General features: G+C 52.7%; 1 long non-coding RNA gene across 1 annotated transcript in view; it reads right to left on the bottom strand.

Annotated features, from left to right (window-relative positions):
* Positions 1-21,202, bottom strand: part of LOC121848879 — a 67,248-nt gene that overhangs the window by 44,246 nt on the left and 1,800 nt on the right. The window contains exon 2 of the long non-coding RNA XR_006085007.1: positions 14,004-14,052. This is a non-coding gene — a long non-coding RNA (uncharacterized LOC121848879). The remainder of the gene's footprint in view (positions 1-14,003; positions 14,053-21,202) is intronic.

The following is a 21,202-nucleotide window of genomic DNA, read 5'->3' as shown; positions in this document are numbered from 1 at the left end:
GGGAGTTTCTCCCAGGATCCCGGGCCAACAATATTCCAAGTGGACTGATCGTTCACCTCACAGGACCTCGATGGCGTCTTTTTATCCCCAAACGTACCGTCTCTGGATTTGGCGACAATTACCGTGAGCAAAGAGCCCCGTTCTGATGTCGGAGGCACCGTATCAATCGCAAGGATTCTTGACAGTCTCCCAAGGTAAGAAAATAGCTAACTGTCCGTTGTCCAAAAGCATCCAGTCTCACCAGAGGGTGACCGAACAGCGCATTGCCCTCGTCGAGGATTGACAGCCAGGGATTGGCGCTAGGTGTTGGAATACTGATCACATCAAGAGCTGGGGCCGGGCTGGGAGACATCGAGTCGGGAGAGCCAGGGAATCGGGAATCAAACACACTATGGAGTCATCCATCAACATCTCGTCTGAAGCGAACAGCAACAGAGAGAGAGAGAGAAAGGTGGGGTTGGGGGGGGTGGGGCTGGGATCAATAAAATGCAACGAGCTTTACATGTCTCGCCTGCTTAATTCTGCCGCTTCACACCCCAGGGACCTCCGTGGAGAGAGCGAGAGAGGGAACAAACAGCCAGACAATTACAATGTTCTGTGGGGGAGGAGGGAGTGCTGTTGTGCGACCAAGAGTACGAGCGAGTGAGTGTCAGTGTGAGAGTACATGTGTGTGAGTGCGCGAGTGAGTGCGCGCATGAGAGTGAACGTGTGCGAGAGTGTATGTATGTGAGAGTGTGTGTGTGTGTGTGTGTGAGCGCGCGAGTATCTCTGTGAATGAGGGTACATATCCGAAAATGTGTGTGTGCTTTTGCGCGCGTGTCTATCAGTGAGTGTGTGTCGGTGCGTACGTGCGTTTTGTGCGTGTGTGGGTGGGGGGTGGGGGGGTACATTGAAGAGAGCGACCAGTGGAATCCCCTTTGTCGCTTCCCAACACAGTCCTGAAGGACAGGTCCCCAATTAAAGGTGGTGCCCACCATGGTCTCTCCCCAGACACCGATACAAATCAAACACAGGGAAAATGCCCCTTGCGGCTTCCGATCAATACCCTGGAGATTCCGCCTTGATCCGTGCAGAGTCGAAACAACTCCAGCCTGCCCCGCTGTACGAGACTGGCGTGCCCAGTATTGGATGAGGGACGGCAAAAAGGATACAGGGGAAAGAACAGGGGGATGGGGGTTCGTGTAGAGAGCTCCAGTGGGGGAAGCGAGCACCAGCACATACACGATGGGAGAGAGAGAGAGAGAGAGCAGGGGAATGGGGTTAGAGTAGAGAGCTCCAGTGGGGGAGCGAGCCCCAGCACAGACACGATGGGGAGGGAGCAGGAGAATGGAGGTTAGAGGAGAGAGCTCCAGTGGGGGAGCGAGCCCCAGCACAGACACGATGGGGAGGGAGCAGGAGAATGGAGGTTAGAGGAGAGAGCTCCAGTGGGGGAGTGAGCACCAGCACAGACACGATGGGGGGAAAGAGAGAGAGAGAGAGAAAGAGAGCAGGGGAATGGGGTTACAGTAGAGAGCTCCAGCGAGTTCCCCTTTCCTGTGCTGCGATTCTGAGACCCCAGACGAGCAGGTAGAGGTTGGCCTGGAAATTTTTGCTTGGCTAAGCAGTTTTGTGCTTCGATTTTTTTTGGGTGCGCTCCAGTTTCTCTCTCAGGCAGCGTGCGAGAGGCATGTGGGGGGGGGGGGGGGGGGCGGGGGGAGCGGGGGTAGAGATTCGGCAAACACAGGGCGGCATTCACAGTCGATCAGGCTCACAACGGCACCTCTGCCCCCAATCTCCATATCAAGCCGCCCTAACAGCACCACCGCCTGAGAAAACACACGATACCAGCAGCGGAATCCATGCAGTGACAAATATACCCTCTGCGCTCCCCCCACCATCATCGGAGCTCGCGCTTTCAGCCAACCACGCCCCGACACGCTGGAACACTCTCCCTCGATCCCTCCCTCCGCCCTGCCCCCTCTTCTCCCCTTTTTCAAGTCCTTGCCCCCTCTTCTTCCCTTTTTCAAGTCCTTGCCCCCTCTTCTTCCCTTTTTCAAGTCCTTGCCCCCTCTTCGACCGTCCCCACCCCAGAGTCAGGCTCCGCCACTGTTAAGCGGAGACTCTACCCTGCGTGGAGGACGTTATATAAGTGCAAATTGTTGTTTTGAACACATACACGCGCACGCACACACAGACAGACAGACACATGCGTTCAGGCACGCGTGGTACTCATGAGTGTACACAAACATGTACTGGTTCATGCGCACACACACCTCGACTCACAAACACCAACAACCACTCACACACTCGCACACTAACACACTCTTACAGGTACTCCTGTCCCTTATTGACCTGTCCGCTCCCTCCGCTCAGCAGACTCCGGCCTGATCCAATACCCCACCCCACACCCGCCCGGCCTGCCCCACCATCAGTGGAGAGGCCTTCAGCCTCTCGAACCCCCTCGAACTCCATTCCACAGTCCCTTCGCCTCCCTCCCCTCCCTTGCCTCCTTCAAGGCACATCTCAAGATCCTCCTCTTCAGCCACCCTCCTAACCCTACCCTCCCCGCCCTCCATTCCCAAACCCTCTGCTCGGGTCCAAATCCCTGACTGTCCAGCCCCTTGGCACGTCCTCCTGACCCGAAAGGCGCGTTGTAAATGCAATTTTGTATTGTATTTTACTCTTTGATGCACAGTCGCGTACTGGCTCACACGCAAACACACTCGCGCACGGTCTTCAGCATTTAAAGGAGGTTTCTGTGAAGGATTGGGTTTAGCCCGACAGGAATGAAGTTGGGATCCACGGGAGCTTTATTTGGATATAATTAGATAATTATTTGGGGGAGGACAAGTTTGCAGGGCTATGGGGAGAGAGCGCGGGGGAGTGGGATTGATTCAGACAGCTTTTTTCAAAGAGCCGGTACAGACACGATGGGCCAAATGGCCTCCTTCTGCGCTGCATGACTCTATGACCTCTAACGTCACCCGAACAGGCAGACCGAGCCCCGATTTTCTCATCTGAAGGGACGGCACCTCTGACATTGCAGAGTTTTCCCCCCCCCCCACCCACCAGCTCTGCGTCAGAGTGTCAGCCTGGACTGTAAGAGTAAAGACGTGGGAATTGAAGCCACAATCTTCTGACTCAGCAGCCAGCGTTACCAACTGAGCCAGGCTGACACACGGGGCCAGAGACGCAGCATAAATCTCCCTCTCCGCTGTCCGGCAATCAACCTTTACAGTTATTGACTGGGACATCTTCCGGAGTGCAACGTACATGATGTGACTATGATCACTGCTGATAAGCACTGCTCCGTATTCCTCATTTCTCTTAATTCTTCTATCTACGTAGAGAGCCGAGGGATTGTTATGCGCAGGAGGGCGGTCATTTGGGCCGTCTTGTTTGTGCCACACATTTTTTTTTGTGTGGAAATGAATGATTGAGTGTGGGGTGTGCGCTGAGTGTGTGTGCCTCTGCTGCAGAGTTGTAAGACCAAAATGGAAAGAGTGTCTGTGTGTGTCTGTCTCTGCGTGTGTGTCTTTGTGTCTGTGTGTGCGTCTGTGTGTGTGTGTCTGTCTGTCTGAGTCTGGTGTGTGTGTGTGTGTCTGTCTGTCTGTGCGTGGGTTTGTGTGTGTCTGTCTGTGTATGTGTGTGTCTGTATGAGTGTGTGTGATGTGAATTGTGAGCGTATTTACGTGTGTGAGTGCAGAATGTGTGTGGTGTGTGCTTTTGTGTGTGTGTGTGTGGAGGGGGGGGTGGGGGGGGAGAGGGTGGGGGTTGTTGGTGTAGGAGAGGAGGTGTGGGGAGAGGGAAGTGGGGACGGGGGTCAAGTTTGGCGTGATCCCAGTCTACGTAATAACTGCACTGAAAGGGGGACACTGACCCTATAGCAGAGCCGTAAGACCAAAATGGGAAGACACAATGTTCTTGCCCTGTGCCGATCTCCGAGATAGCACTGGGCAGGTCAGCGAGTTGGGGCAGTCTGCCCCGATCGGAACCCACTGTTCCTTCTCAGTTAGCCTTTCAAGAACAAGTCTCACACTGAGTTCTTTCGCTCGACAGAAGAAAACTATTTGCCAGATTCAGTCTCGTTTATCACTTTCCTAAGGGTTTTTCGAGGTGACGCGCAAACGGAGGCAGCTCAGCAGTGACCTGCGTAACTCGTCAAAGGTTGGTGTAGATGTGGAATCGTGGAACATTTAAGCGCTACAGGAACCCGTTCAACCCAGTAACCGAGACTAGCTCCCAGCTTCCCCCACTGGAGCTCTGTGCTCTAACCCCATTCCCTGCTCTCTCTCTCTCTCTCGCTCCTCATCGTGTCTGTGCTGGGGCTCGTTCCCCCCCACTGGAGCTCTCTACTCTAACCCCATTCCCTGCTCTCTCTCTCTCTCTCCCCATCGTGTCTGTGCTGGTGTTCGCTTCCCCCACTGGAGCTCTGTGCTCTAACCCCATTCCCTGCTCTCTCTCTCTCTCTCTCTCTCTCCCCATCGTGTCTGTGCTGGGGCTCGCTCCCCCCACTGGAGCCCTCTACTCTAACCCCATTCCCCTGCTCTCTCTCCCCATCGTGTCTGTGCTGGTGTTCGCTTCCCCCACTGGAGCCCTCTACTCTAACCCCATTCCCCTGCTCTCTCTCCCCATCGTGTCTGTGCTGGGGCTCGCTCCCCCCACTGGAGCCCTCTACTCTAACCCCATTCCCCTGCTCTCTCTCCCCATCGTGTCTGTGCTGGGGCTCGCTCCCCTCAATGAGGTTTATCCTGAGGTTTCATTTCGTGGAACGGTGAAAAAGCAGTTTGCAGATTAAGACAGAATTGAAGAATTTCCCAAACATTCTGGAGGATCCTAAAGATTACATTTTGAGGCTAAACCCGTGGAACATTTCAAGCTTCCGGTCACCATCAGGGACCCTTCCTCCCCTCCCCCCGCCCTGGAACAATACATGGACAGGAATCGAGGCTGGGTTGATCCAAACCCCACCCCCCACCCTACCTATCCATCCCTCTTCCTATATGAAGAATGGCTAACTTGGTTGAGCTACAACAACAACAACAGCCCCCCCCCCCACGTAGGGTAGCTTCCCAGAGCGCTCGACAGTGACAGCCGGGGGAGGGGATCGTAGGTACGTTCCAATAGAAAGGTCTTAAGGCGTGACCTGAAGGTGGGGAAGGAAGGGGGCAAGGGGGCGGGTGGGATAGAAGGTTTCGGGGTGTAGTGGCTGAAAACGCGGCCACCGATGGTGGAACGTTCGGTGGCCGCGAGGGACGAGCAGGAGGCCGGAGCCGGTCGAGCGGAGGGAGCGGGTTGCGCGTTGGGAGGTTAAGCAGGTCGGAGAGATGGGGAGGTGTCGGGGCTCGAAGAAAACGAGTGAGAGGCTCTTGAAATCTTGGAGCCTGGCGAGGACTGGGGTGATGGGGGTACGGAGCTATCAAGAGCCCCTTCCCCAAGCCATCCCCCACCACCCTCGCCCCCTCCCCTCCCTCCCTCCCTCTCTCTCTCCCTCCCCGCCCGCACGATCCTCCGACCGGTGTGAATCAACCTCCTTGGGAGAAGAAGGGGGTTAAGAAACAAAGCAGAAATGATCCCAGCGTTAAAATAACCAGCAGCTAAATATGCACAGGGCCGGATCCCTACGGTGACGGGGTGGGGGGGGGGGGGGGGGTCGCATCGAGTCGGGGTTAAACCGCACCAGCCAGCCAAAGGAACATTCTGGAATGCCGAGGAAGGGAGCGTCCGCAGCTCGGGGCCGACATGCGACAGCAGCGCTGTGTTGCTGAGCAGCTGACTGCAATCCATAGGCGCCCAAGTTCATTTCAATACAGCGACCGCCTTCTTCCCCCACCCCCCCGCCCCCTTCCCCCCTCCCTCCGACCGCAAACCCCCCACCGCACACCCACCAAATCCAGACACATCAATACCGAGCCAGACAGTTAATTACTTGCCAGTTCGCTACCCAGCTGCAGCCGAGCTCGCAGGGCTCGCTGGTGCAAGCACTGGGGAAACAGCCCACCTATTTATGCTGTCACTGTCCAGATCCACCACCCACCCACCCCTCTCCTCCCCCAAGACTCTCCCCCGCCCCCGCGCCCCCCACCCCCGAACCCCCGTCGTCCCTCCCTGGGGAACCCACCCTAAAATTCCGCAGCACGTCGGCCCGCCAGACCTGCGCCCCACGTTGCCAAAATGGTGTGGGGGGAGGGAGGGGAGACGAAAAAACTCCTAAATACGGGGTCTCTCAAGTTCACAGAATACGCAGTCACTCCACTTGACAGTCTATTCCCCCCACGAAGCGCTTTGGGACGTCGCGAAGGCGTGATGAGGCGCTGGGTCAAATGCACGGATTATTGTTATTAGGTCGGAAGCCCTTTTCACTCTCTCTCTCTCTCTTTCACGCACGCACTCGCGCGCTCGCTCTCTCTCTCTTTCTTTCTAAATCCGTGTACGAGGCTTTGTCCACAATTCCTGTGCCCAGGGCCCGAAAATGAGGGGGCCGGGTGAGGGGGGGGGGGAAACCGGTGGAACTCAGAACAATTTCCGGGGGGCTTCGGCGAGAGGGGGAGAGGGAGAGAGAGGGGGGGGGATGCGGTTGAGGGAAGATACTGTACTGAGTGTTTTTGTAATGCAGTGTGCACCTCTACCGAACAAAAGGACAAAGAATAATAATCCCTCTGGATTATTTGTTTGCAGGGTAATAATCCCTTGGGAAAAAAATGATTTAAAGAAGTAATAATAATAATGCGGTCACTCGATCTACGACTGTGCGCGGGACACCGCTGTGCGCAATTGGCTGCCGCGTTTCGCCCACAAAACGCGCGGTCCATTCACTCTACGGTATCTTCTGCGAAGCGTTTTGTGACGGTTTAACGACACGGTAAGACCCTGGCGTCAAATGCAAGGACTATCAGTATTATTATTATTCTACAAACCCAGCCCTCACCGAGATTATGTTTTGCTTCAATTTATCGTAGAGGTTCAAGGGAAGTTCAGAGCACGGCGGGAGGAGGGGGCTGTGGGGTGGGACGGGGGGGCAGTGGGGGTGGTGGTGGGGTGGGGGGGGAAGGAAGAAACCATTCAGAACGTCCAACTCTTTTGTCCTTGGTTATTTCAACGTCAGAGAGTTGCCATTAAACTCTCGGATGGCTTCCCCTCTGCCTCCGCCGGTCCAGAGGAAAGCCACCTCAAACGACCTTGGCCTTAAAATGACGGGCAGAATGATGGAAAATTGTTCAATTCCATCTTCATTCGCAACCCTCCCTTTATTTTTGGTTAAAAAGAAAAACTTTCTGGCGTCTGTCCTGAAATTGCCCTTTGCAACCCATGTCCTCTTGTCCTAACTGTCTTGGTTATTGGTTATTGATAATAACAATCCTTGCATTTGATACAGCGCCTTATCACGTCCTCGAGACGGCTCAAAGCGCTTCACAGAATGTACTGTGAAGTCAATTGACTGTGTGTTTTGTGGGCGAAATGCGGCAGCCAATTGCGCACAGCAGCGTTCCCCACAAACAGCCGTGGATCGAGTGAGCAATTTATTTATATTTTTTTAAAAGAATTGTTACCCACGGAAACGTGATCCGGAAATCGACTAACAACCGGTAGGTAAACAGAGGCCCGTGTGTGTGTGTGTGTGTGTGTGTGTGGAGTAAGGAAATTTGCCCAACATTTCGTCCTGCCGGGAATTGAAACCAGGGTCTTTTGCTTGCAAGGCGAGCGCTCCAACCGTTGAGCTACAGGAAACCGCTCGGCCTGTCATCCCTGCCACTGAGCATAGGGTTAAGAAACATAGAGTAGAAATTTTGCTCACCCCTAATGCACAGTGCCTTGGAGAAGTGTGACTATAATGGGAAATCCCGTTAAAAGTCCGGTCAGTATTAGGCCAGGTTGGCGAGAGCCAAGGCTTGGTGGGGGAGCCCAGAGTGTGCGTTGGGGGTAATTGCTGGAGTCTGACCAGCTAAAACCACATAACTTTCCACTGATGTCACTGTCTGGCCAAGCTTCCCCGCTGCTTGTCCAGCTAGGACCACCCTCCCCGTTAGGGCTTGGGCTTGCAGGGTTAACAGGAGCTGAGTGGGAGGATTCCCTGCTCCCCAGTGACTGGTCTCCCCTTCCAGGTCCGGTCGATGTGCCAGGCCGGGCTGTGCTGCCATCAGCGGTGCGTGCCCTGGAATACTGAGGACTCGTCTGGCTCAGGAACCGGACTAGAGACCCCCACGGAGGGCTGGCGCCATTCTGACATTCCATTGCCAGGCATGTCATCTTGGAGCCAGTTCAGCTCCTCAGGAGATCCTGTGCTGTGCATAAATTGCCTGCTGCATTTGCCTAGGAACACAGTCACTACACTTGACATAATTTCCTTCTGAAGTGCTTTGACACATTGTAGGCATGCCGTCTTTAACGCAAAGATTATTATTGAAGGCTATGAAGATCAGAGAGATGTAGGAGCAGATCATCTAATTGCTGCAGTCACTGCTCGTTGAGCGATGGTTAGACTCCAGCAGTTACCCCTAACGCACACTCTGAGGTCCCCCCCCACTCCCAAGCCTTGGCTCTTGCCAACCTGCGCCTAATACTTACTGCAATAGGTAAACAGGATGTGGCCCTCCTGAGAGAGAGAGAGAGAGAGAGAGAGAGCACATTTCATTCCAACAACCTATCTCTGGGATTTCCACGTGTAGATGGGAGGCGTGGAATTCTCAGCTTGGTTTGGAGACCCTTAAGCAACGGTGATGGATTTCCGCACTGTCAGACACCCCGCCGACCGAAAAACAAATTGAGCGATGGGCGGGATGAGTTTTATACGTCTCTCCCTCCAGATCAGGTCAGCATCGTTAAAATGAGCAGCGAGCTGAAATCTGGTGTCAACTGAGAGGACTGAGGAGAGATGTAACTGAGCGCGGTGGCCAGGCAATGAGTGATTCCTGCGCCAGCCATGAATATTAAATGCAAGACAGACAGTCTTTCCTTCCTCCTACACCGCAAAGGAGTCCTGTCGCTCAGTGGTTAGAGCGTTCGCCTCGCAAGCGAGAGACCCGGGGTTCGATTGCCGGGGCAGGGCGAAACATTGGGCAAGTTTTCTTAATCCACACACGCACCTCTGTTTACCCAGCAGGAAGTAGGAAGTAGGGTTAATAATCCCTTCAAAGAAATAATAATAAATTGATCACTTCAATCCGCGACTGTTTGTGGGGACGCTGCTGTGCGCGATCGGCTGCCGCGTTTCGCCCACAAAATATACAGTCAATCCACTTTACCGTATACCCTGTGAAGCGCTTTGAGATGTCTCGGAGACGTGATAGGGCAAGGATTGTTATTATTATTATAGAGGACTCATCTCTGCGTCACTCTCTTCCCTTCCTCCTACGCACTACGGGCCACCTCACCTTTCTCAATTCTCTCTCAATAAAAAATATTTTTTTTATTTAAAAAGAAAAATCAGTGTCCCTTTAAGCCTCAGGCAAAAAGGGGGTGAAAGTGCTATAAAGTCACCGGGAATGTGAGTCGAAACCAGCTTCATTCCAGTGGTTTTACGTGTGTGTTTGATAGTAATCTTTTCCATATGGGCTTGCGGCTCAATAGCAAAAAAGATTTAGGAGAGATTTATCCGTCTGTTCTCCGTAGAGAGAGAGAGGGAGAGCCAACATTAGTATGGTTGGGGAATTCTGACCTGAAATGCCCCCAAAGGTATAGCTGGTCCTGTGAGACGCACCAACACTGCCTGATCTCACGTCCTGCACAATGCTCAAGCTGATCAGTGTCCATGTTGGAATAATAATAGTAATAATAATAATAATCCTCGCATTTGATACGGCTCCCTATCGCGTCTTCGAGACGTCTCGAAGCGCTTCACGGGATACACCGTACAGTCAATTGGCTGTATGTTTTGTGGGCGAAACGCGGCAGCCGATTGCGCACGGCAGAGTCCCCATAAACAGTCGCGGATTGAAGTGACCGAATTATTATTAGTTATTTTGAAGGGATTATTAACCCCCGGAAAAGCGATCCCCCAATCGACTAACTACCGGGTTCCTACTTACTGCTGGGTAAACAGAGGCGTGTGTGCGTGTGTGTGTGTGGAGTAAGGAAACTTGCCCAACGTTTCGCCCCCTGCCCGGGAATCGAACCCGGGTCCTCTCGCTTGTGAGGCGAGAGCTCTAACCGCTGAGCTACAGGACTCCACTCCAATGCCTAATCAGTGCCAAAGCGAGGAGATAGGTGGGGTGGGTGGTGGTGGGGGGAGGGGTGGGGGGGGGGTGGCGGGGGAGTGTGGAAGGGTCCTAATCGCAGCATATATGGGCACTTTGATGCAGATCGTTTTCTGGGGGGGATTAATCCCTCTGACAAAAAAAACTCAAATGCAAGGATTATTATTATTACTAATAATAATCTGGTCACTTCAATCCACCACTGTTTGCGGGCCGTTGCTGTGCGCAATTGACTGCCGTGTTTCGCCCGCACAATACACAGTCACTACACTTTACAGCATCCGTAAAGTGTGAAGGGCTTTGAGACGTCTGAACAACATAAGGGGCTCTATCAAATGCAAGGATTATTATTAATATCCATACCGCCTCATGGCTCAGCCAGTCGCACTCTCACCTCAGAAGGTCGTGAGTTTGAACCCCGGTATCAGGATGTTTGAGTTTGACTCTCCAGTACAGTTTTAGGTGAGGTGGGTGGGCGGGGGGTGAGGTGGGCGGGCGGGGGTGAGGTGGGCGGGCGGGGGGTGAAATCTCAGAGGTTGCCATGCCTCTTCGGCAGGTGGACACTAAAGATGCCACGGGAAAAGAAAAGGGAGTTCCTCCCAGTTTCCGGGACTAACAATCCTTCAGATATTTCACCCACAAAATACAAAGTCACTTCACTTTACGTTATATCCTGTGCAGCGCTTTGAGACGTCTCGAAGACGTGATAAGGGGCTGTAGCAAATGCAAGGATTATTATTATTATAAATCGGAATTTACTTCAAGGCTGTTTGCAGGACCCTGTTGTGCATAAAATGGACTAGCCACGGTCGCCTACAAACACAGTCACTACACTTGGCAGCACTCGATGTGTGAAAAAAAAGAAAAACACGTGGTGAGATGTTTCAACGCGGGAAGGTGCTGATTAGTGCAAATTTCTTCTCTCAAGTCCTGGCACTGAAGGGGATGTTTTGCAGGATGGACACCATGGAGGATTTGGTTGCACAGAGGGGGAAAAGGCAGGTGGAGCAGGAGCCCAGGCGTGGGGCCACTTGCACCGTTTGCAACACGTTTGCCAACAAAAACAGCCTCTGTCACTGTAAAGTACTTTGAGACCTTTTCATAAGACGCTATCAAATGCAACTTGTTTTTCCCTTTCTTTCTTTCTTTCGCGCTCTCTCTCTCTCTCTCTTTTACTCACAAAGACAATTCAGATACAGCAAAGGGTCAAACCCAAAACACCGATAAAGCGCACCAATAATCTGAAACCAACCAGTTTTCCCGAGCGCAGATATTCTTCCCGATGAGATTTGCAATAAAGTGAAAACGAGCACGTGATCAAAGAACGCAAGGAAAGGAGGAGGCCATTCAGGCCCTCGAGCCTACTCTGCCATTCCGTTAGATCAACCTGATCTGTGCCTCAACCCCAATTACTTGCCTTTGCCCCGTATCCCTTGACACCCTGCCTAACAAACATCCATCCACCTCAGTCTTGAAAATTTGAATGGATCCAGCCATAATCCACAGCCTTTCAGGGGAGGGAGGGAGGGAGGGAGGGAGAGAGAGTTCCAGATTTTCACCACCCTTTCAACCATCTGCTATCATTCCCAATCACTTCGATTGAACACGGTCCCAATGGACCAGCCCCCACTCTCGTTCACTCCCACAGTACGTACTGCCAAGGAACCAAACCCGTTTGCCATTCGCTCTCAATGTCGTTCACGCTCCCACTGGACCAAATTCCTTTCCACACATTTGCATTGCAGAGCCTCGGAGCGTATGGAGTTTACATCGTTTAGGGCTGCAGTGTGTGTGTGTGTGTGTGTGCGGAGACCTTGCTGTGGGCAAAATGGCTGTAGCTTTTCCAACAACAACAACAACAAATTACACTTGTATAGCGCCCTTCACGTCGGAAAGACATCCCAGGACCTACAAATGCACAGCTATGTGTTTGACAGTGATTCCCTATGTAGCATTCTTTTAATAATAATAATCCTTGCATTTGATACAGCGCTTTTCATGTCTTCGAGACGTCTCAAAGCGCTTCACAGAATAGACCGTAAAGTGAATTGACCGTATATTTGTGGGTGAAACACGGCAGCCAAGACATTGCGGGTTCTGCATTAAATACAAGGATTGTTATTATTATTATTAGGGAGTTTCCTTCATCTAATCCGAAAAGTGAAGCTCTTCAATAACCAGTTGGCTGATTACAGATTGGCATTGGTGACCCTGCTCCTGATCACTGACCTCCGTGCGGCTGGGAAGTGTTTGCTCGCAGGTCAAATTGTCACACAGGACCGAGCTTAATATTTAAGACGGCGCAGAATTGTGGAAAAATCCTTCACTTGGCTCCAGTCTTACTTTGGAAGCCGGTTTCATAGAATCTTACAGCACAGAAGGAGGCCATTCGGCCCATCGTTTCACTCGCAAAATGTACAGTCGATTCACTTTGCCGTGTATTCTGTGAAGCGTTTTCAGTCTCAAAGATGTGATGAGGCACGATATCAAATAATTATTATCATTATCATTATCATGCCTATGCCGGCTCTTTGAAAACGCTATCCAACTAGTCCCACTCCTCCGCTCGTACCCCATTTGCCCTACACATTTTTCCTTTTTAAGTACCTATCCAATTCCCTTTCGAAAGCTGCTATTAAATTTGCTTCCACCGCCCTTTCAGGCAGTGCATTCCAGACCGTAACAACTCTCTGGATTAAAAAAAAGTTCTCCTCGTCTTCCCTCTGGTTCTTTTGCCAATTATCTTGAATCTACGTCCCCTGGTTACTGACCCACCCACCAGTGGAAACAGTTTCTCTCTGTCTTCTCTATCAAAACCCCTTCATAATTTCGAACACCTCTATTAAATCTCCCCTCAACCTTCTCTGCTCCAAGGAGAACAATCCCAGCCTCTATAGCCTCTCCACATACAACACAAAATTGCATTTGTGTAGCGCCTTTCACATCGGGAGGACGGTCCAAGAATTGAAGTCCCTCATCCACTGAGCTACAGGACACCCACACGATACAAACACACAAAATACACGGGCGCAATACACAGCGAACTCCATGAGATGCTTCGAAACATTTTGACGTGCGGAAGGCGCTGTAAGGAATGAGCTGATCATCATCATCATCATTATTATTACTAATAATAATCATTTTCTTTTGAAGAAACACGAAAAGCCGGCTTCCCAATGAAAACTGAATTGAAGAATTTCTCCACCATTTTACATATCTTGCCGTAATAATACTACTACTGATAATAATCCTCGCATTTGATACAGCGCCTTATCGCGTCTTCGAGACGTCTCAAAGCACTTCACAGAACACGCTGTAAAGTGAATTGACTGTATGTTTTGTGTGCGAAACGCGGCAGCCAATTGCGCACAGCAGCGTCCCCACAAACAGCCGTGGATTGAGTGACTACATTTATTAAAATTATTTTTAATTGTATTTTTGAGGGGGGGATTATGACCCCCCGAGAAAGCGATCCGCCAATCGACTAACAACCCGGGTTCCTATTTACTGCTGGGTAAACAGAGTCGCGTGTGTGGAGTAAGGAAACTTGTCCAACATTTCGCCCCCTGCCCGGGAATCAAACCCAGCTCCTCTCGCATGCGATGTGAGCCCTCTAACCAATACACTCCCGGACTCCACACAATACAAACGCACAAAACACAGTCGCAAAATACAGCGAACTCCGTAAGAGGCTTTGAAACATTTTGACGTGCGGAAGGCGCTGTAAGGAATGCCCTGAACATCATCATCATCATCATTATTATTATTATTATTATTAACGGCGACTGAAATTTCAACCAGTTAAACAGCTTCAGAGGTGAAGGCACTTACTTTCTCCTCATTCAGTGTCTTTGTCCCACTCCACTCGCGACGTGTTGTCCTGCAACAGAAAATGTGCAAAGTAATTCTCAGACGATCTCCATGTTGATTCCCTGTCTCGCTGGACAAGCAGCGGGAAAACTTGGCCAGACAGCGATATCAATGGCAAGCCGTGTGGTTTTAGCTGGTCAGACTCCAGCAGTTACCCCCAACGCAAACTCTGGGGTCCCCCCCCACCCCAAGCCTTGGCTCTTAATGACCTGCGCCTAATACTTTACGTCCCTAATACGTCCCTCCAGAGAGAGAGAGAGAGAGAGAGCGAATTCCATTCCAACAATCTGTCTCTGGGATTTCCAAGAAGGCTGAAGAAGGAAGTGGGACGCATGGAATTTTCAGCTTGGTTCGGAGACCCTTAAGCGACGGTGATGAGTTTCTGCACGTGTCAGACCCCCGCCTGAAGGCCCCCCACCCCAAAAAATGGCGTTGCCACCTGCCCCAGTGCTATCCCCTTCCCCCTGAGCACCGACAGAGCCCGTCATTGAAACAGGGCAATAGACTGGGTCTAAATCAAGAAAGTGACTTCTTCCTGATTATCCCTCAGCGGGGGATCAGTCTAACACTAGCTTTCTCCAATCAGCCGGCAATCAATCACTGACACGCCACTCCCAGTGTTTACACAAATCACAAAACAATTGTCTTATCCCTTTTAGAGCGTATGTAACACCCGGCGGGTTAGAAACGAGACAAATTACAGCCCTCTTTAACTCCTCCTGATGTGTAAACAAAGCCTTGGATTTCAGTAGCAACACCTGCCTGCAATAAAGAGGGTGCGTGTGGAGGGTGGGGGGGAAGGCTGAAGAAGGAATGAGCGTGTGATGTCAAGCCAAAGCCCTAATGGGTAGGGTGGTCTGGAAAAGCAGCGGGAAAGCTCGCCAGACAGCGATTGCGATGGCAAGTTACGTGGTGTTAGCTGGTTAGATTCCAGCAGTCACCCCAGTGCACATTCTGGGAATTCTCCCCCGCCCCCCGCCCCCCCTCCGCGCAAGCCTTAGCTCTTGCCGACCTGCGTCTAATACTTTCTGGAATTAGGTAAACAGGATGCGTCTCTCCAGGGAGAGAGAGAGAGAGAGAGAGAGCGCGTTCCATTCCAACAATCTATCTTTGGGATTTTAGTGTGTAGGTGGGAGGCACGAATTCTCAGCTTGGTTTGGAGACTCTTGAGCAACGGTGATGGATTTCCCCGGTTGACGAAGAAAAACATCTCCTGGCCAGCCTCAAAAAGCAATGAGATTTTTGTGTCACGGCAGGCAATGGAAACAAAATGCACAGTCACTCCACTTTGCAGTATATCCGGTGAAGCGCTTTTGAGGCGTTTCAACGACGCGATAAGGCGCTGTATCAAATGCAAGGATAATCACGTCACTGAGACGTCTCACAGCGCTTCACGGGATGCGCTTTGAAGCGCTGTGTTTTGTGGGAGAACCTATATTATCAATCATGTAGTATATCATCTATAATATGGTATATAATCTATAACACAGTGTATTGACAACATAACAATAAATAGCCTAAAACACATTATAGCACGACTGTTTGCATCCATATAATTAGGTCCCATGTTACACCGGGTCACACCACAGGTTTTAGGAGACAAGATTTTATGCCAGTAACAACCTCAGAAAACATATAAGAGAGACATTCTGCGCAATGTTTTGGCGGTCCCTTTAAGGAGCTTTGCCATACCGTTCCCAATTATAGAACCATAGAATAACACAGCCGAGAAGGAGGCCATTCGGCCCGTCTCGCCTGCGCCGACTCTTTGAAAAGAGCTACCCAATCAGCCTCACTCCCACCAGCCCCGTTCTTACCCCATATCTCTGAAAAATGATTCCTTTTTAAGTACGTGTTGGTCCCTTAGATGGTCTGGACTCTCAAACTAGGGACCTAGGCACTTTAACAGAATTTAACCGAGAATTACGTGCATTCCACCTTCCACGTGTAGGTGGGTGGGACACCATGGGATTCTCAGCTTGGTTTGGAGACTCTTAAGCACGGTCACAGCCAGCTGACCTCCCCCCACCCCCCAAAAAAAAAAACATTCGACACAATTCCTGAGTTATCGTCTCGTTTTTGGTTTGCTTTCTCTCCTGGAGACGGTTGCACTTTCACCATTGACCCAGAAGGTACAAGACCCAATTTGAGCTCACAGTTCTAGGCTGGTGCTCCCAGGACAGTGTTACACTGTCAGCAGTTGGGTGGGGGGAATCCAGAACAAGCGGCGGGGAGGAAGGGGGGGCATAATCTTAAAATTAGCGCTAGAGCCGTTTAGGAGTGAAATTAGGAGAGTTTTTTTCAACCAATGGAACTCTCTCCCTCCACCAAAAGGCTGTGGATTATGGCTGGATCCATTCATAATTTTCAAGACTGAAATGGATAGATGTTTGCCAGGTCAGAGGATTAAGGATATCGGCCAAGGGCGGGTAATTGGGAGTTGAGGTACAGATCAGCCATGATCTTACAGAATGGCGGAACAGGCTGGTGGGGCTGAATGACCTCCTCCTGTTCCCATGTCCTGCTAATGAGACCTTTAATCGGGTCTCAATCACCTATTTTTTCAGGCTGGGTGTTAAAGATCTCACCAGACTGTCATCTGAACCACCTGTGGTGCGACCTTGCAAATAACTTTGTGGCTGTTCGTGGGAATCTTCCTGTGTGTGAGTGTGAGTGTGTGTGAGTGCGCATGGGGCTAATACATCTATCTGCCTACTTCAGCACACACCTTGCTTTCTGACCTCTGACTTGCCAGAGTCTTTTCTTCTCTCAGGGCATCAGTAGGGCTGGGCAGGGAGTGGGGGGGAACGAAAGGGGGGAGGGGGAGTGTGCGACCGGCTTGACTGGTGACAGACAGGTAGACAAATGGACCTTAGCCCCAGCCAGAGGCCCCAGTGCAGGTTGCAAATGGCCAAAGAGTTTTACAAAGAGAACGAGAGGAGGGGGGCGAGGGAGGGGGAAGGAGGGTGGGGGGGGTGGAAGAGTGGAGGAGGTTGAGGAAGAAAACCAGGGAAGACCCCAGTGTCTCTGATTCTACGAGAGAGTGATAGCGGAGCCACTGGACATCCGAACCACCATGACACAAGGCAGAGGGAACCTGGGATTTAATGTCTCATCCGAACACAATGCAAAGCCACCTCCATCTTCACCTCCACCTCCTCCCCCTCTCAGCACCGCACTGGAGCATCAGCCCAGAGCGTCAGCTCAAGTCCTGACGAGGGAAGAGGGGAGCGGTTGGGGAGGGATTGGGGGATTGGGGGGCTCGAAGCAGCGACCTTCTGACCCAGAGGCGAGAGCTTTGCGTTGCTACCGACTGAGCCAGGTTGTCACCTAAAGCAAATGTAAGGCCGACCTCACGCTCGCTGTAACATGCGGTGGCGTTTACAAGTGAGTTACCCTGTAACCCTGCCCAGTCCTGCAGCTCAGCGGTTAGAGAGCACTCGCCTCGCAAGCGAGAGGAACCTGGGTTCGATTCCCGGGCAGGATGAAACGTTGGGCAAGTTTCCTTCTCTGCGCACACACACACACACACACGCGCGCGCGCCTCTGTTTACACAGTAATAAGTAGGGAACCAGTTTTTAGTCCAATATAATTTCTTCAAAGCAATAATAATAAAATCAGTCACTTCAATCCACGGCTGTTTGCGGGGACGCTGCTGTGCACAATTGGCCGCCGCATTTCGCCCGCACAATACACAGTCGATTTCCCTTCACCGTATGTCCCGCGAGGCGCTTCGAGACGTCTCGAAGACGTGATAAGGCGCTGCATCGAACGCAAGGATGATTACTATGGTTCTTGTTACCCGCCACACCCCTTCCCCACAGCGGTAGGCAGGTTCCTGTCACAACTGATTGCTTCCAGGAATGCCCTGGTATGGAGGCCACCGATGGGTTAAGGGGAGTGTGGAGGTGGGGGGTGGGGAAGGAAACACAGAGATTGTGGATACAAAATTCGAACACTATCAGGAGACCCAGGTTTCTTCCTCACCTGCACCCCCTCCACCCCACACGCCCACACCCACCCCCTTTCCTCCTCCATCCCTGGAATCGTTGCTAGTTGGAGGAGGGAGTTTCTCCTGGTGTCCTGGCCAACAATCTTGCCTCCTTCGGTCCCTTCACCCACCCATCCACCCACCTACACCCCCGTCTCCCCCCCCCACCCCTGCCCCCCGCCGCCCGCCCACCACCACCCAAGTAAAATTGGTCACTCACTACCTGCTTGTGGATCGCTTTTCTGGGGGGTAATAATTCCTTCAAAATAATGATAATAATAGTAATAACAATAATAAATCGGTCACTTCCGATGCCGCGGCTGATTGTGGGGCCGCTGCTGCGCGCCATTGGCTGCCGGGTTTCGCCCGCAAGATAGCAGTCACTACGCTTCACAGCGCAGCCTGTGAAGCGCCTTGAGACGCCTCGAAGACACAAGGCAAATGCGAGGATTATTATTACTGCTGTTACCGTGAAACTCGTCGAGACATCTCAACAACATATATGTCGCTATATCAAATGCAAGGATTATTGTTCTACAACTATTGTTCTACAACAACTCCCCCCCCCACCCCACTCCCTCCACCATCTCCCTCCCTCCCTCCCTCCCTCGCTCGCTCTCTCCCCTCTGGCCAGGAGCTAACCCGGGCAGGAAGGACAGATTAACTAACAAGAGGCCAGCCATCAGGGTAAAGAGTAAGTGGGAGGGCTCGGGGTGTGGGGGGGGGGAATGGGGGGATTTCTGGGGAGTGGGACATTGTTCATCAATGCGTTAATTAAAGTTCTCCCCCCCCCCATTTCCACCGCACCACCATCAAAATTTTTTTTAATGAAAAGTTGTGGCTCTGCCAAATTGTTGTAAAGGTTTTGCTTTTATCTGTTCAAGTCAGTTTGTTTGGGGGCAGGAGGGGAGGGGGAGAGTGTGGCAAAGTGGGGAGGGCGGGGGGGGGGGGGGGCAAACTGGCTCTCAAAAACCCCAGCTCAAATATGCCATCGGTGGGGGAGACAGAGAGGGTGGGGCGGGGGGGGGGGGGGCGTAGTGGGAGGTGGGGGGGTCAGGTTCTTAGGGGGAGAAAGAGAGGGTGGGGCGGGTGTAGTGGGAGGTGTGGGGGTCAGGGTGGTAGGGGAGAAAGAGGGTGGTGGGGGGCGTAGTGGGAGGTGTGGGGGGTCAGGGTGATAGGGGGAGAAAGAGGGGGTGGTGGGGGGGGGTCAGGGTGATAGGGGAGAAAGAGAGGGTGGGGGGCATGGTGGGGGAGAAAGAGGGTGAGTGGGGCGTAGTGGGAGGTGGGGGGGGTCAGGGTGATAGGGAGAGAAAGAGAGGGTGGGGGCGTAGGGGAGGTGTGGGGGTCAGGGTGATAGGGGGAGAAAGAGGGTGGTGGGGGGGCGTAGTGGGAGGTGTGGGGTCAGGGTGATGGGGGAGAAAGAGAGGGTGGGGGGGCGTAGTGGGAGGTGTGGGGGTCAGGGTGATGGGGGAGAAGAGGGGTGGGGGGGCGTAGTGGGAGGTGTGGGGGTCAGGGTGATGGGAGAAAGAGGGTGAGTGGGGCGTAGTGGGAGTGGGGGGGTTCAGGGTGATAGGGGAGAAAGAGAGGTGGGGGTGGGGCGTAGTGGGAGGTGTGGGGGTCAGGGTGATAGGGGGAGAAAGGGACCAGACTGGTAGGGTGGGGGTAGAGGGGGGGGGTGAAGGGAGGATTAGGGGGGGTTTGAGGCAGAGCAAAATAGAAGGGAAGGGGCGAGATGGAGAGTGGGGGGGGGTGGATGGAAGAGAAAAGGGGGGGTGGGTGACGGGGGCTCGACTGGTAGGGTAGGAGGCGGGTAGAGGGGGGTGGTGGGAGGAATAGGGGAGGGCGGGACGGAAGGGAAGGGGGCGAGATGGAGAGTGGGGGGGGCGGGGGGGTGGGGGCATGTACCCCACTCCCCTCCTGAGACGAGATATATACATATATATATATATTGTTTTAAAGAATCCATTGTGGTCGTGCACTCTCGCTCCCTCCTCGTGTAAATACTCATCATCCTCTTTGAACGGCCGCTTCTAAATAAGCAGGACGCGCGCACAGAGACACGCGCGCACGCAGGCACACACACGCGCGCACGCAGGCACACACACGCGCGCACGCAGGCACACACACGCGCGCACGCAGGCACACACACGCGCGCACGCAGGCACACACACGCACGCAGGCACACACACGCGCGCACGCAGGCACACACGCGCGCACGCAGGCACACACACGCGCGCACGCAGGCACACACACGCGCGCACGCAGGCACACACACCCACACTCACGGACACACACTCACACACAGATACTCACTTACACACACACACTCACCCACAGACACTCACTTACACACACACACTCACCCACACTCACACAGATGCTCACTTACACACACAAACTCACGGACACACACACACACAGACACTCACTTACACACACACACACACATTCATCCACACTCACGGACACACACACACACACACACACAGACCACTCACTTACACACACACACTCACCCACACTCACGGACACTCACACACACACCCAGACACTCACTTACACACACACACACTCACCCACAGACACTCACTTACACACACACACTCACCCACACTCACACAGATGCTCACTTACACACACAAACGCATGGACACACACACACACAGACACTCACTTACACACACACACACACAGACACTCACTTACACACACACACACACATTCATCCACACTCACGGACACACACACACACTCACCCACACACAGACCACTCACTTACACACATACACTCACCCACACTCACAGACACACACACACACACACAGACACTCACTTACACACACACACACTCACCCACACTCACGGACACACACGCACTCACACACACACACGCACTCTCACACACACACACACTCACTCGCACACACACAGGCACTCACCCGCAGGCATTCACTCACAGACACACACAAGACACTCACACACAGACGCGCACAGAGACACCCGCGCACTCACACACAGACACGCAGTCACACTCGCGCACACGCAGACGCTGACACACACACACAGGCGCTCGCACAAGGGCAGACGCCGCACACTCGCAGCCCCAAGTGAGAAGCGAGAGCATTAATAAACACAGACACCCCCCCCACCCCCCCCCCCCCCCTTCCC

Source organism: Callorhinchus milii, unplaced genomic scaffold (genome assembly GCF_018977255.1).
Source record: "Callorhinchus milii isolate IMCB2004 unplaced genomic scaffold, IMCB_Cmil_1.0 Scaffold4, whole genome shotgun sequence".
In the NCBI taxonomy this organism is placed as follows: Eukaryota; Metazoa; Chordata; class Chondrichthyes; order Chimaeriformes; family Callorhinchidae; genus Callorhinchus; species Callorhinchus milii.
The sequence above is the reverse complement of the archived record's forward strand: the minus strand, read 5'-3'. Positions and strand labels throughout refer to the sequence as shown.